Source organism: Capra hircus, chromosome 9, assembly GCF_001704415.2.
Source record: "Capra hircus breed San Clemente chromosome 9, ASM170441v1, whole genome shotgun sequence".
Taxonomy (NCBI): Eukaryota; Metazoa; Chordata; class Mammalia; order Artiodactyla; family Bovidae; genus Capra; species Capra hircus.
Genome location: NC_030816.1, coordinates 87192225 through 87205740, shown reverse-complemented (window position 1 = coordinate 87205740; position 13516 = coordinate 87192225). Strand labels below are relative to the sequence as shown.

Sequence of the window (13516 nt, the reverse complement as noted above, 5' to 3'; positions counted from 1 at the left end):
CACACACACACACACACACACCTATATAGTTCAAGTGGGTTTCCCTGGTGGCTCAGATGGTAACGAATCTGCCTGCAATGCGAGAGACTGGGTTTGATCCCTGGGTTGGGAAGATCCCCTGGAGGAGGGCATGGCAACCCACTCCAGTATTCTTGCCTGGAGAATCCTCATGGACAGAAGAGCCTGGCGGGCTACAGCCCATGGGGTCGCAAAGAGTCAGACATGACTGAGTGACTGAGCACATACACACATAGTTCAAGTTCAGTTTAGTTCATTCCAGTCGCTCAGTCTGTCCGACTCTTTGCAACCCCATGAATTGCAGCACGCCAGGCCTCCCTGTCCATCACCATCTCCCGGAGTTCACTTAGACTCACGTCCATCAAGTCTGTGATGCCATCCAGCCATCTCATCCTCAGTCGTCCCCTTCTCCTCCTGCCCCCAATCCCTCCCAGCAATCAGTCTTTTCCAATGAGTCAACGCTTCACATGAGGTGGCCAAAGTACTGGAGCTTCAGCTTTAGCATCATTATTTCCAAAGAAATCCCAGGGTTGATCTCCTTCAGAATGCACTGGTTAGATCTCCTTGCAGTCCAAGGGACTCTCAAGAGTCTTCTCCAACACACATACTTCAAACACAGTTTCAAATTACTTAAAATGCCTTGTAAACATACTGAAGTTATTGGAAATGGCCAGTGATTATTAGCATATAGTCAATTTTTTTCAGCTTGTATTTTCCCTTCATGGACTTAAACATGCCTCTTGCATGAGTGGTGGAGAAATAGACACATCTCCAGATATTTGCATATTAATTGACTTTCATTTTAGGTGTGAATTAAAGGAAAACACAAAAGAAATATTAAACTCTATACAAATTTTTATATCAAAACATGCTACCAAATCTGAAATATCATCAGTGCAAGGGAAAAAAGTTAATTTGAGTGGGGTTATTATTAATCTTCAGCATATAATTTACATGTTTCCTGGCATTTGGCTGGGTTCTATAATTTTTTACTGCATTTTACCGCAATGACATGTGCAGCCCCATCTACTCCCACTTTCTTCTGGTTGTAACATTAAATTATATTTGGTCTTTCCCAATGTTATCTCTACATCCCTGGAGAGGTGGAGTCATTCCACATAGCCCTTAGATTCTGAGAATTCCAAAGCATGATTACTATGTTCAGAATTAAGAGCTGCTCGTTTCAGTTAGAGAAGATGATGGGTAATGATTTTAGAGTAGTTTTCTTCCTTTTGGAGTTATGACAGTTGGGAATGGAAAGCTACAGAGCCTAGAAACTCTTCTACTTATGTATGAATAATATAAAATAATTTAAAGCCTTTTCTCTTATTTATCTTATAAAACAGGGAAATAGTGAAAGCGATCATTATAGTATCTTCTCGGTGACAGAAACTGATAGCAAAGTTGTGACTTTTTTTATATAATATTCAACCATTCTCAGATTCTTCAACACTCTGAGATAACTGTTTGTACTCCACTTTGAGAGATGAGATTTAAGGAGATCAAAACGTACCCAAAGTCTCAGTTACCTAGCATCAAGGTTTGGATTTGAATTCAGCTGGAATGGAACTGAAAGGATCCATGCTTTTAGGAACATGTGTATAATTTTCACATCAGAGTAAAGAGAACCAGGATAAATAAGAACACACAAGAACTGTTGAAATACAGCCATAGTTCTTAGGATGGCCGCATTGTAATGTTTCTCCAACTACAGTATACCAAACCTTGTAGTTCTTGACAATGGATCCTCATTTAATGAACAAATACTTGACTGTCTGCAGTTTAGCTTGGTTGTTGTTGTTCAGTTGCTCAGCTGTGTCCATCTCTTTGTGACCCCATGGACTTTCCCAACATCAGGGTCTTTTCCCATGAGTCAGCTCTTCGCATCAGGTGGCCAAAGTACCGGAGTTCCAACTTTAGCATTGGTTTTTCCAGTGAATATTCTGGGTTGATTTCCTTTAGGATTGACTTGTTTATCTCCTTGCTGTCCAAAGGACTCTCTTAATTTAAGTAGACAGACCTATATTGGAAACCTGCTGTGTTCAAGGCAGACCACCAGAAATTAAACAATAGCATTAGTAAGGCAATTTCCACCCTTGAGTAAAGATGGTTCCATTCATTATGCTCTGACAGTCAAGAGTGGTGTAAAAGAGAAGCAAACAAAACCCTTTATGAGCAGAGAGAAGGAAGGGCTATCTTCTTACTAAAGGGGAGGAAGGTTTCATAAGGGAAGCAACAACAGAGCTGAATCTTGGAGGTTATATTCAAAGGCCTTCTGTCTTGGTTGATTTCCAGTGTGATCTTTTTAAGCTTGAATAAACAGTGAACTATAGATGAGACACTATATCGTGGTGGTTGGCTGAACCCACATCCTACCTAAGCCTCTGATGATTATACAGTCCTTGACCAGCTGGATAACCTTTCTCCATTTGTTTTGTGCTTGTTCCTCATAGTATTCGTAAAGCAGGGAGCAGGGAAGGAGAGGGACAGGCTGGAAGTTTGAGATTATGAGATGCAAACTACTATGTTTAGAATGGATAAACAACAAGGTTCAACTGTATAGCTCAGGGAACTGTATTCAATATCCTGTGATAAACCATACTGAAAAAGAATATGAAAAAGGAATGCGTATAACTGAGTCACTTTGCTGTATAACAGAGATTGGCACAGCATTGTAAATCGACTATGCTTCAATAAAATGAAAGGAAGAAAGAAAGAAGGAAAGAGAGAAGGAAAATTCCCATGGAAACAAGCAAAAATATTGGACGGGCTGAAAGGCTCATGCAGGGTCTTATCTGAATGTTCAACAGGGAAAGGACACTGTGCTCTCCCTATTTCTGAAGACTTTTCAGATTTTTTTTCATCAAAAATCTTTAGCTACAAATGAGAAGCTTTTCATTGCTGTGCCTCGAACATGCTAGTTTGAACTAAGAAAGAAGCAGAGATGGGTCAAAGAGAAATGCCCTGAAATTGCCATGTGAGGAGCAGGGTGGAAATCTTGCTCCCACTCCTTTCCTTTGTTTCCAGGAGCACGGTGACTCAGACCAGGGGTGGGTTAAAACTGTCAAGCAAGAACCCTATCATTGCCCTTTTCCAAATGTAATTGTTCTCTCTCCTAAATCCAGGAGAGGCAGTCAGAAACACAGCCACGAATCAAGGAGCCAAAATAGCCGCTAATTGCTACTCCTAAAAAGATGCAGTCTCTAAAAGAAAAATCCTGGGAGCTAATTAAAAGTTGTGGAAATATCTTCACGGTGCTGGCGCCTCTGTGCTTCAGGGATGATGACAGCATTTTCTAAAGAGCTCAGGCACCAGCAGTGATCGCTGGGTGGGCTATGGGAAGTCATCCTATACTTTAGGAAAAAGGGGCAGAAGTAAAATTCACAAGTTGCATGTTGCTCACATCAAGCTCAAAGAGGGTTTGATCAACTGTGTTGGTGCTATTTTTTTCCACTTGTTATCATTTACTTTGATATTTAAAACCATATAAAGTAATACAAAGTTAAAACCAGAATGCTTATATACATAGGAGAAAGTTTTATAGTTTTGAGTACAATAAAATGTATTTCATAAAACTATCTTGAATTCGGATAGACTTGGATAAATTTAATGCACTTGAATTGGTCAGTGATTGCTTAACATGACTTTGCTAACATTCAACAATACAGTCAGGTCTAATACGATTTAAATTTAGTCCCATGGTATTTTCTTCCCTAAGCTGTTGTATGAATTAGCACTGTTTGGTGAAAGGGCTCTAAATAAAGGGCGGGAGCTCTGAGTCTGTAACCTTGAGGAAGACACAGACCCTCAGGGCTCCAATTTCTAATCTATGAAACTAGGGCTCTGTATTCACACCTTTCAAGCTATGTTCAGTCTTCTGTGTCTGTGTGCTAAGTGGCTTCAACCATGTTCAACTCTTTGCAACCTCATGGCCTGTATACCCTGGGAGGCTCCTCTGTCCATGAGATTTCTCAGGCAAGAATAGTGGAGTGGGTTGCCATTTCCTTCCCCAGGGGATCTTCCAGACCCAGGGATGGAACCCACATCTCCTGTGTCTCCTACATTGGCAGGCAGGTTCTTTACCACCAGTGCTACCTGGGAAACCCAGCTTCCTGGATGGCTCAAGCAGTAAAGAATCTGCCATACAGGAGATGCTGGTTCAATCCCCAGGTCAGACAGATCCCCTGGAGAAGGAAAAGCAACCCATTCCAGTATTCTTGCCTGGGAAACCCCATGGACAGAGGAGCCTGGAGGGCTGTAGTCCACAGGGTCACAAAGAGTCAGACACAAGTGAGTATGGATGCACTGAGTCAATTAGATAGTTATGTGGAGGGGGAAAATGACCTCTTCCTCATGACTTACTAAAAACAAAACAAAAAAGAAATCTAGCTGCTTTCAGTCCTGGTAATCTCTGATTAGTGTGATGTAACTAGTCAGAGGAGACAAGTGACCTTTTCTCGTTTGGGAAATAATAAAGACTCATTCATATTTAGAACCAAATACACCATTTAGCAAAAGACCATTTGTGACTTTTTAGGACTTTTTTTTCAGTATTTCACTTCTTAAATCTCGTCTTTGCAGAAGTTTGGCTTCTGCTACTTTGTCTTCAACAGATACAACTGTAATGTCTTGAGTTTACTAGGACGCAGAAGAATGGGAGAAATTCTGGGCCTAGAATGTAGTACGTACGTGTTGTATTGTTTTACCTCTCTGAGATACTTGCTGCATTTCACTCTTTTCCTTAGTTTCAGAAGATCCATCCAATGACCACTCTCAGTCATCAGATCCATAGGCCAATAGTTACCTTCCTCAGTAAGACTGTCTTATAAATAATTTCAGTGTCTGAATTTATGGAAGGTTTTATTCAATGCTACGGCAATGGTGGAGTGAGACAAAACTCAACTCTGCCGAAATAAAAAGCAGGATGGTTGTAAGCTGAAATGAACTAGCGGAAAAGTAAGCACTGCAGGATATTAGGGGAGATTGGTTGCCAGGGGGAGGCCTACATCTTAGAGTAGCAACAAAGTAACTTACTATTGCAAGTTTTCTAAATTAAATTCTTGAAGAAAAGGGAGGCAAGGGGCCCTTTAAATGTCAGAAGAAAACTGTTTAAAGTTTAGTCAAGCTGAGGGGAACTTCACTGTGTCTTACTCAAGATAAAAAGTACTCTGAGAATGCTAAGAAAGGGAAGAGTTTTCTTGCTTAGATGAAAATCAGGTATTTGGAGAAAGACTTAAATAATAAACTATTCCCCATCGCTTACCTCTATTTTATAGCAACTCATAATCAAAGTTTTAATTGGTGCTTTCTTATAAACAAGAGGAAAAGAAATTGTAAATTTGGAAGAATTTGACTCATGATTGTGTGAGGTGGTGGCCTGAATACAACTAAATGTATTTTTCAGTTTTCTTTCTCTGCACAGTCTATGTAATTATTTTAATGACTGTGAACTCCACATAAATGGTGTGGTTGAGTAACGGAAAAGGAGGCAGGTGATGGCAAGTAAAGGAAAAGCAGCAACAGAGAGGAGAGAGACTCCAGGCTGGTTAAGACCTCCACCTTGTGGTTCAGCCTTTACTGGGTGTTGCAATCCTGCTGGTGCTAAGCAGATACGTTGCATCAGGGGCCTCTGGGAACCTGGGGATGAATACTGGGAGATGCTGTTGAAGACAAGATGGTCTGGTTGGTTGGAAGAAAGAGGAGAACAGGGCAACCTATGGAAGAAGGATCCCTGCTGAAGTTATTTTATTTTGTGTGTTTTCGATTTTTTCTACAGCTTGAGTGAAGGATCAATGGATAAAGTATTTAAAAGGCTTGGCTAAGAATACCACATTACTCAGTTCCTAAAAAGCAGTTGCCTTTGCAAAGACCACAAAACCACACATACACATTTGCACACACATATATCCAAGACTAATATTAAAACAAAATAATACTTATATTTTCTGTTCATTTCTCTCTTTTTAAAAGACTTAACCTATGCAATCTATACTAACTTTGCAACATTTTTATGCCATATTAGTGCTTCTTCACAAATCTAGGGAAGTAACTCCAAGCAGAAGGAAAAAGAACAAACATGCCTTAGATGTCTTTGGCCTTATGGCCAAAACTGACCTACCCTGATTTCAGTGTTTATTTGAAGTCACATCTTTCAACTAAGCAATTTTTGTTGTTGCTCAGTCTCTAAGTCATTTCCAACTCTTTGCCACCCTATAAACTGCAGCACACCAGGCTTCCCTGTCCTCCACTATTTCCTGGAGTTTGCTCAAACCATATGCATTGAGTCAGTGATGCCATTCAACCATCTCATCCTCTGTCACCTCCTTCTTCTCTTTCCCTCAATCTTTCCCAGGATCGGCCTCTTTTCCAATGAGTTGACTCTTCACATCAGGTGAGAATGTGTACTTTACTATGTCGTATAGATGTTGCAATTTTTAATATGAAGGATAGTGTGGATTTCCCCAACTTTTAGAGTAAAATAAACAATGCAAGAAGACACACAGCAGGTACCCTGTCTTCAAAGGCTCTCTTCATCTGATCATTTACCTTGGAGGATGGGGAAGTCCATGCACCTCATTTGGGACTTTTCAGCTGGCAATAATATCTTTGGTTTTAAATTTAAGAAATCAATGTTTGGATAAGAGAATCTTACTTAATATTACATGTGTTTTAAGGTGCATGTTTTCTGAAAAATATAGTACATGTATCAAGTAAGTTAAAACCTTTAATGCATGTTTTCAAGAACATTCAGATGGAGAAGATAATAAACCTATCCTGAGCCAGTTTCCATGCCTCCCAGGTTAATGTTCCCAACAATACTAATGATTGAAGAAAACTTCTTCACATTCAGGCCTCCTTGGGCCCTTATGCAAATCAAAGATTTTTGTCTCAACCATTTGCCATGCATACGTTAGTTCATTTATTTATTAAACCTTTCTTGAGCATTAATTAGGTGCTAGTTATAATGTCAAGTACTTAAAATATGATAAATAAGGTCCCAACTTTCAAGAAGTTTACAGCAGGATAGTTAAAATATGTTTAATTTCCATAATGAACAGAGGAAATAACTCTGTTCATTATGACAATATTCAAATAAAGGACCACATGCCTGCAAATTCAACATGCCAACTGTTATTAATACTTGCCTACTACTTGAAATTATTCTTGGTTTTCTCAATCTAGCATATTTAAAGGTTCAGCAATGAAAAGATGATAATATACACTAACACATTAGCATTATACAATAGTTAGAGAGCAGTGAACAATATTAAAAATTCAAACCATTTATTCTCAGGAAGAAATAAGATTTAATCGCTAACACAGTTCTCCAGAATCACATTAACTCTGCCCACTAGAGAATATATTTATTTGAATATATTTTTAAAAGGCCACACATCTTCCAAGAATTCAATGACAGTTATAAGAAAACCTGCTTTGCTTGATTTCTCCTTTGTGTTATAGTTAACACAGTTACCTCACTGGAGAAAAGGGATTTAATTGATAAAAATAACAACTACAAATGGTAAGCTTTCTTGGGGTGGGGGAAGAGCTCCTAGCTGATCAGTAAACAAAACCCCTCAACAGCCAGTAGTTCCTTCAGCTGATAATGCAGGATTCAAATTGCCTTGTGGTGTTAGTTAATCTTCTTAGGAATGTGTTATTCCAGTAAATATCCCCCCAAATGTCTCAACCTTACTATTTTGTCCTGTGGAAAAAGAGGAAATATGGAAATGTAGATTCTCTACCCCATTTCACATTAAATAAATCACAAGGTATGTCAGGATGAAAGAACTCTGAGTGCATTTCAAGTTCAATGGCAGCTGTGCTGCTCCCCAGTAAGCTGACCTGGCCATGCAACTGCAGAACAAAATTTACCCAACATCTAGAACTCTGCCAGAGATAAATAGGTGCTATCTCCCAAGTGGAGGCTTCAAGAAAATCCTATTATCTGATTATGCAACTAAGCAAAGCTAAACCACAAAATAAGCATCATATCAAAGATATGAAACAGAATTGTGTTAGCAATGAAAAGTACTAAGAAAAACTGTTTTATTTGTGTTTTTTTTCTTAAGAATACAAGTTTCATCAAATAATGTCCCATAATCCTTTAACCTGAAGAGGGAAGTTGTGTTATTTATATCATTTTGAGGAACCACTAAAATAACCTCTGACAATGGGATGGCATGTGCCTTTAAAAGCGAGCTGAGATAGTCCCTAAAAATAGTTTACCAAGCAACAGAGTCAAATTGTTGGGGAATCTGCTCTTTAATGCATTAGAGAGTCTATTCCTATGGCACTTAAACTAGCCAAAGTAATAAATACAAAATGGTAATTTTTCCCCATGAGCTGTTCTTACCTCTTCCACATGCCTTTGTTCCCACCCAGGAGTAATATAACACTGCCTGCTTGCAGGCTCCTGGACCCATGGGAGAAGGCAGTGGCATTCTGCCACTGGGTTAAACGTTCTCAAGAGAAGGCAGCAATGACAATGAACCCCTCTGTTGCCTGGGCACCGCCTGTCTCTGGTTCCAAGGAGTGAGTACCCATGGGGTGTTTCCAGGACACTGAAACTTTAGACTGCAACAACAGAGTGCTTGAATACCCTTTGTGCCCAGTCCAGACCCGCCCTTTCCTTCCCCCAGCCCTAAATCAGGCAGGGAAAATGCTGATCAAACATGAATTTCTGCGTCAGCGCTGCCTGTATTAACAACACAACCACTATTAAAGAGAAGCATTTCCAAAGATGAATCATCCAAGGAACTTATTTGAAATAAAAGATGCATTCTGATAGACAAAGCTATTAAGAGACATGTTAAAAATTAAGATATGTGTGTGTGTGCTGCCTGCTCAGTCATGTCCAACTATTCAGGACCCCACGGACTGTAGCCTGCGAGGCTCCTCACCCATGGCATTTTTCCAGGCAAGAAGACTGGAGTAGGTTGCCATTCCCTTCTCCAGGGATCTTCCTGACCCAGGGATTGAACCCGTGACTCCTGAAAGTCTCCTGCATTGCAGGTAAATTCTTTACTGCTGATCCACCAGGAAGGTAATGTGGGACATATAGAATTGGTCCATTGCAATCTCTTTCAAGATAAGTTATCTTCTGGAAACTCTCAGGAGTTGTCATTTAATGTACACATGTACTGTTGATAGCTTTGCTTTTGTAATGGTGAAAAGCAGATGAAATAGGCATTGACATTTTATATTGTTGAATTTCTAACAGATCATGAGTTTGAAAATCTGACTCTTTCTATCATCATCATTTTTTTCTACCAGTTTTAACTTGTCCCTTATTAAACTCCTATGGACGGAGGTTCATGACATTGTACAGGAGGCAGTGATCAAGACCATCCCCAAGAAAATGAAATGCAAAAACACAAAATGGTTGTCTGAGGAGGCCTTACAAATAGCTTTGAAAAGAAGAGAAGTGGAAGGCAAAGGAGAAAAAGAAAGATATACCCAACTGAATGCAGAGTTCCAAAGAATAGCAAGGAGAGATAAGAAAGCCTTCCTCGGGGATCAATGCAAATAGAGGAAAATAATAGAATGGGAAAGACTAGAGATCTCTTCAAGAAAATTAGAGATACCAAGGGAACATTTCATGCAAAGATGGGACAATAAAGACAGAAATGGCATGGACCTAACAGGAGCAGAAGATATTAAGAAAAGGTGGCAAGAATACACAGAGGAACTATACAAAAAAGATCTTCATGACCTACATAATCATGATGGTGTGATCACTCACCTAGAGCCAGACATCCTGGAATGCAAAGTCAAGTGAACCTTAGAAAGTATCACTACGAACAAAGCTAGTGGAGGTGATAGAATTCCAGTTGAGATATTTCAAATCCTGAAAGATGATGCTGTGAAAGTGCTACACTCAATATGCCAGCAGATTTGGAAGACTCAGCAGTGGCCACAGTACTGGAAAAGGTCAGTTTTCATTCCAATCCCAAAGAAAGGCAATGCCAAAGAACGCTCAAACTACCACCATGCAATTGCACTCATCTCACACACTATTAAAGTAATGCTCAAAATTCTCCAAGCCAGGCTTCAATAGTACGTGAACCATGAACTTCCAGATGTTCAAGCTGGTTTTAGAAGAGGCAGAGGAACCAGAGATCAAATTGCCAACATCTGCTAGATCACCAAAAAAAAACAAACAAACAAAAAAAAAAACAAGAAACTTCCAGAAAAACATCTATTTCTGCTTTATTGACTATGCCAAAGCTTTTGACTGTGTGGATCACAATAAACTGGAAAATTCTGAAAGAGATGGGAATACCAGACCACCTGACTTGCCTCTTGAGAAATAAGTATGCAGGTCAAGAAGCAAGAGCTAGAACCAGACATGGAACAATGGACCGGTTCCAAATTGGGAAAGGACTACATCAGGGCTGGATATTGTCACCCTGCTTATTTTACTTATATGCAGAGAACATCATGATAAATGCTGGACTTAATGAATCACAAGCTGGGATCAAGGTTGCCGGGAGAAATATCAATAAACTCAGATATGCAGATGACACCATCCTTATGGCAGAAAGCAAAGAAAAACTAAAGAGCCTCTTGATGAAAGTGAAAGAGGAGAGTGAAAAGGTTGGCTTAAAACTCAGCATTCAGAAAACCAGAATCATGGCATCCAGTCCCATCACTTCATGGCAAATAGATGGGGAAACAATGGAAACAGTGACAGATTTTATTTTTTTGGACTCAGAAATCACTGCAGATGGTGACTGCCACCATGAAGTTAAAAGATGCCTGCTCCTTGGAAGAAAAGCTATGACAAACCTAGACAGCATATTTAAAAGTAGAGACATTACTTGGCCAACAAAGATCCATCTAGTCAAAACTATGGTTTTTCCAGTAGTCATGTATGGATGTGAGAGTTGGACTGTGAAGAAGGCTGAGCGCTGAAGAATTGATGCATTTGAACTGTTGTGTTGGAGAAGACTCTTGAGAGTCCCTTGGACTGCAGGGAGATCCAACCAGTCCATCCTAAAGGAAATCAGTCCTGAATATTCATTGGAAGGACTGATGTTGAAGCTGAAACTCCAATACTTTGGCTACCTGAAGCAAATAACTGACTCATTTGAAAACACCCTGATGCTGGGAAAGATTGAAAGCAGGAGGAGAAGGGGAAGACAGAGGATGAGACGGTTGGATGGCATCTTTGACTCAATGGGCATGAATTTGAGTGAACTCTGGGAGTTGATGATGGACAGGGAGGTCTGGTGTGCTGCAGTTCATGGGTTTGCAAAGACTTGGACACAACTGAGAGACTGAACTCAACTGAGTCTCTTATGTGCATATTACTTTCTTATGAGAGGGTAAGAAACATAATTTGATGATTATATTTTATTAAAGGTTGAAAGATTATCCAAACACCTATCTGTTAGCTTAAATACAATTAATGTGTAAATAAATATAGATCTCTATTTTTGTTTTCCAATATTCTGAATACTCACAAAGAAAGAGATTCTGCTTCTGAATAGGAATAGTAAGCCTCGGAAGAACGTCCACCTATTGGGAAAATAACATCCAGAGAAAATACAAATTCATAATGTTTCCTGAACCTCAAAGTGACCTGTGCCAGCAGGGCTTCCAAGGTAATCTGATGAAAGCCAGGTGCCTTCCAGGAACCAGAGTGGCAATATTCACTTACCTGCATCAGAGCATGAGAGGGACTGATGCTGGGCACCATAAAAATGAGTGACAAGTTCATATGGAATTTTTAAATAGTTGCTAAATGCCAACATTGAGTGTCTCACAGATTTGGCTGCCATAACTAAATACAATAGATAGAAAGCCTTATAAAGAATAACTATTGATCACAGTTCTGGAGGCTGGAATTCTGAGATCAAGGTGCCAACAAGGTCGGGTTCTGCTGAGAGGTGGCTTCTGGATTGCAGATACTACCTTTGCATTTTATCCTTACTTGGAGGAAGGGGAGTGGGAGTTTCCTGTGGTCTCATTTATAAGTGCCCTAATCCCATGCATGAGGACTCCACTCTTAGGACCTAATCACCTCCCCATGACCCGACCTATGTCCCAAAACCATCACATCAAGGGTTAGGATTTCCACTTATGAATTTCAAGGGACACAAACAGTCAATTGGTTGGTTATTACAGTGAGCTGGTGTGAGAATCTGGAAACCCAGGGAGCTTCTTGTCTGAGGATATCTGCTAGACAGACTGGCAGCAGTGATGGGATCTCAGGCCAAGTCCCAGTGGTATTTGGAATCAGCTGCGGCACTTGAGAACTTCATTTTGAATTCACTGTCTTTCTCAACACTTTCAAGCGGTGGTGGTAAGTCCCTCCCACCAGTTGAGCTTCACTTTCTTTGTATTCAAGTTGCTGATCTGTTTGGCATTTCATACCTCGATTCCCTGGATTTTGAATAGAAAACCTCAGCTCCTGATTGCCAGATTCCTTGCTGGGCACTGCTATAGTTCTCCACTTGTTTGGAATCCTTCCCCAGCTTCCATGCTGGGACCGGGGGTTGGCATGCACAGTCTCCCTTTGTTTGGAATCTATTGCAGTCCCAATTCTTTGAGAGGTGTTGGTTCATTACTTTCCCCTAGTCTACATTTTCATGGGAATTGGCAGTGGGTTAAGGACCAGGACTGGAATGGGTCCAGGAACAGACTGGGTCCAATTTGAAATTTCGAATAGGTTTGGGGTCATATTAAAGAAGCTGAAGTTGAATGGTTCTATGAAGACCTACAAGACCTTTTAGAACTAACACCTAAAAAAGATGTCCTTTTCATTATAGGGGACTGGAGTGCAAAAGGAGGAAGTCAAGAAACACCTGGAGTAACAGGCAAATTTGGTCTTGAAATGCAGAATGAAGCAGGGCAAAGACTAATAGAGTTTTGCCAAGAAAATGCACTGGTCATAGCAAACACCCTCTTCCAACAACACAGGAGAAGACTCTACACATGGACATCACCAGATGGTCAACACCAAAATCAGATTGATTATATTCTTTGCAGCCAAAGATGGAGAAGCTCTATACAGTCAACAAAAACAAGACCAGGAGCTGACAGTGGCTCAGATCATGAACTCCTTATTACCAAATACAGACTTAAATTGAAGAAAGTAGGGAAAACCGCTAGACCATTCAGGTATGACCTAAATCAAATCCCTTATGATTATACAGTGGAAGTGAGAAATAGATTTAAGGGCCTAGATCTGATAGATAGAGTGCCTGATGAACTAAGGAATGAGGTTCATGACATTGTACAGGAGACAGGGATCAAGACCATCCCCATGGAAAAGAAAGGCAAAAAAGCAAAATGGCTGTCTGGGGAGGCCTTACAAATAGCTGTGAAAAGAAGAGAAGTGAAAAGCAAAGGCGAAAAGGAAAGATATAAGCATCTGAATGCAGAATTCCAAAGAGTAGCAAGAAGAGATAAGAAAGCCTTCTTCAGCGATCAATGCAAAGAAATAGATGAAAACAACAGAATGGGAAAGACTAGAGATCTCTTCAAGAAA

General features: G+C 40.1%; 1 pseudogene; it reads right to left on the bottom strand.

The window, feature by feature from the left end:
- Window positions 1-11804, bottom strand: part of LOC106502500 — an 86859-nt pseudogene extending 75055 nt beyond the window's left edge.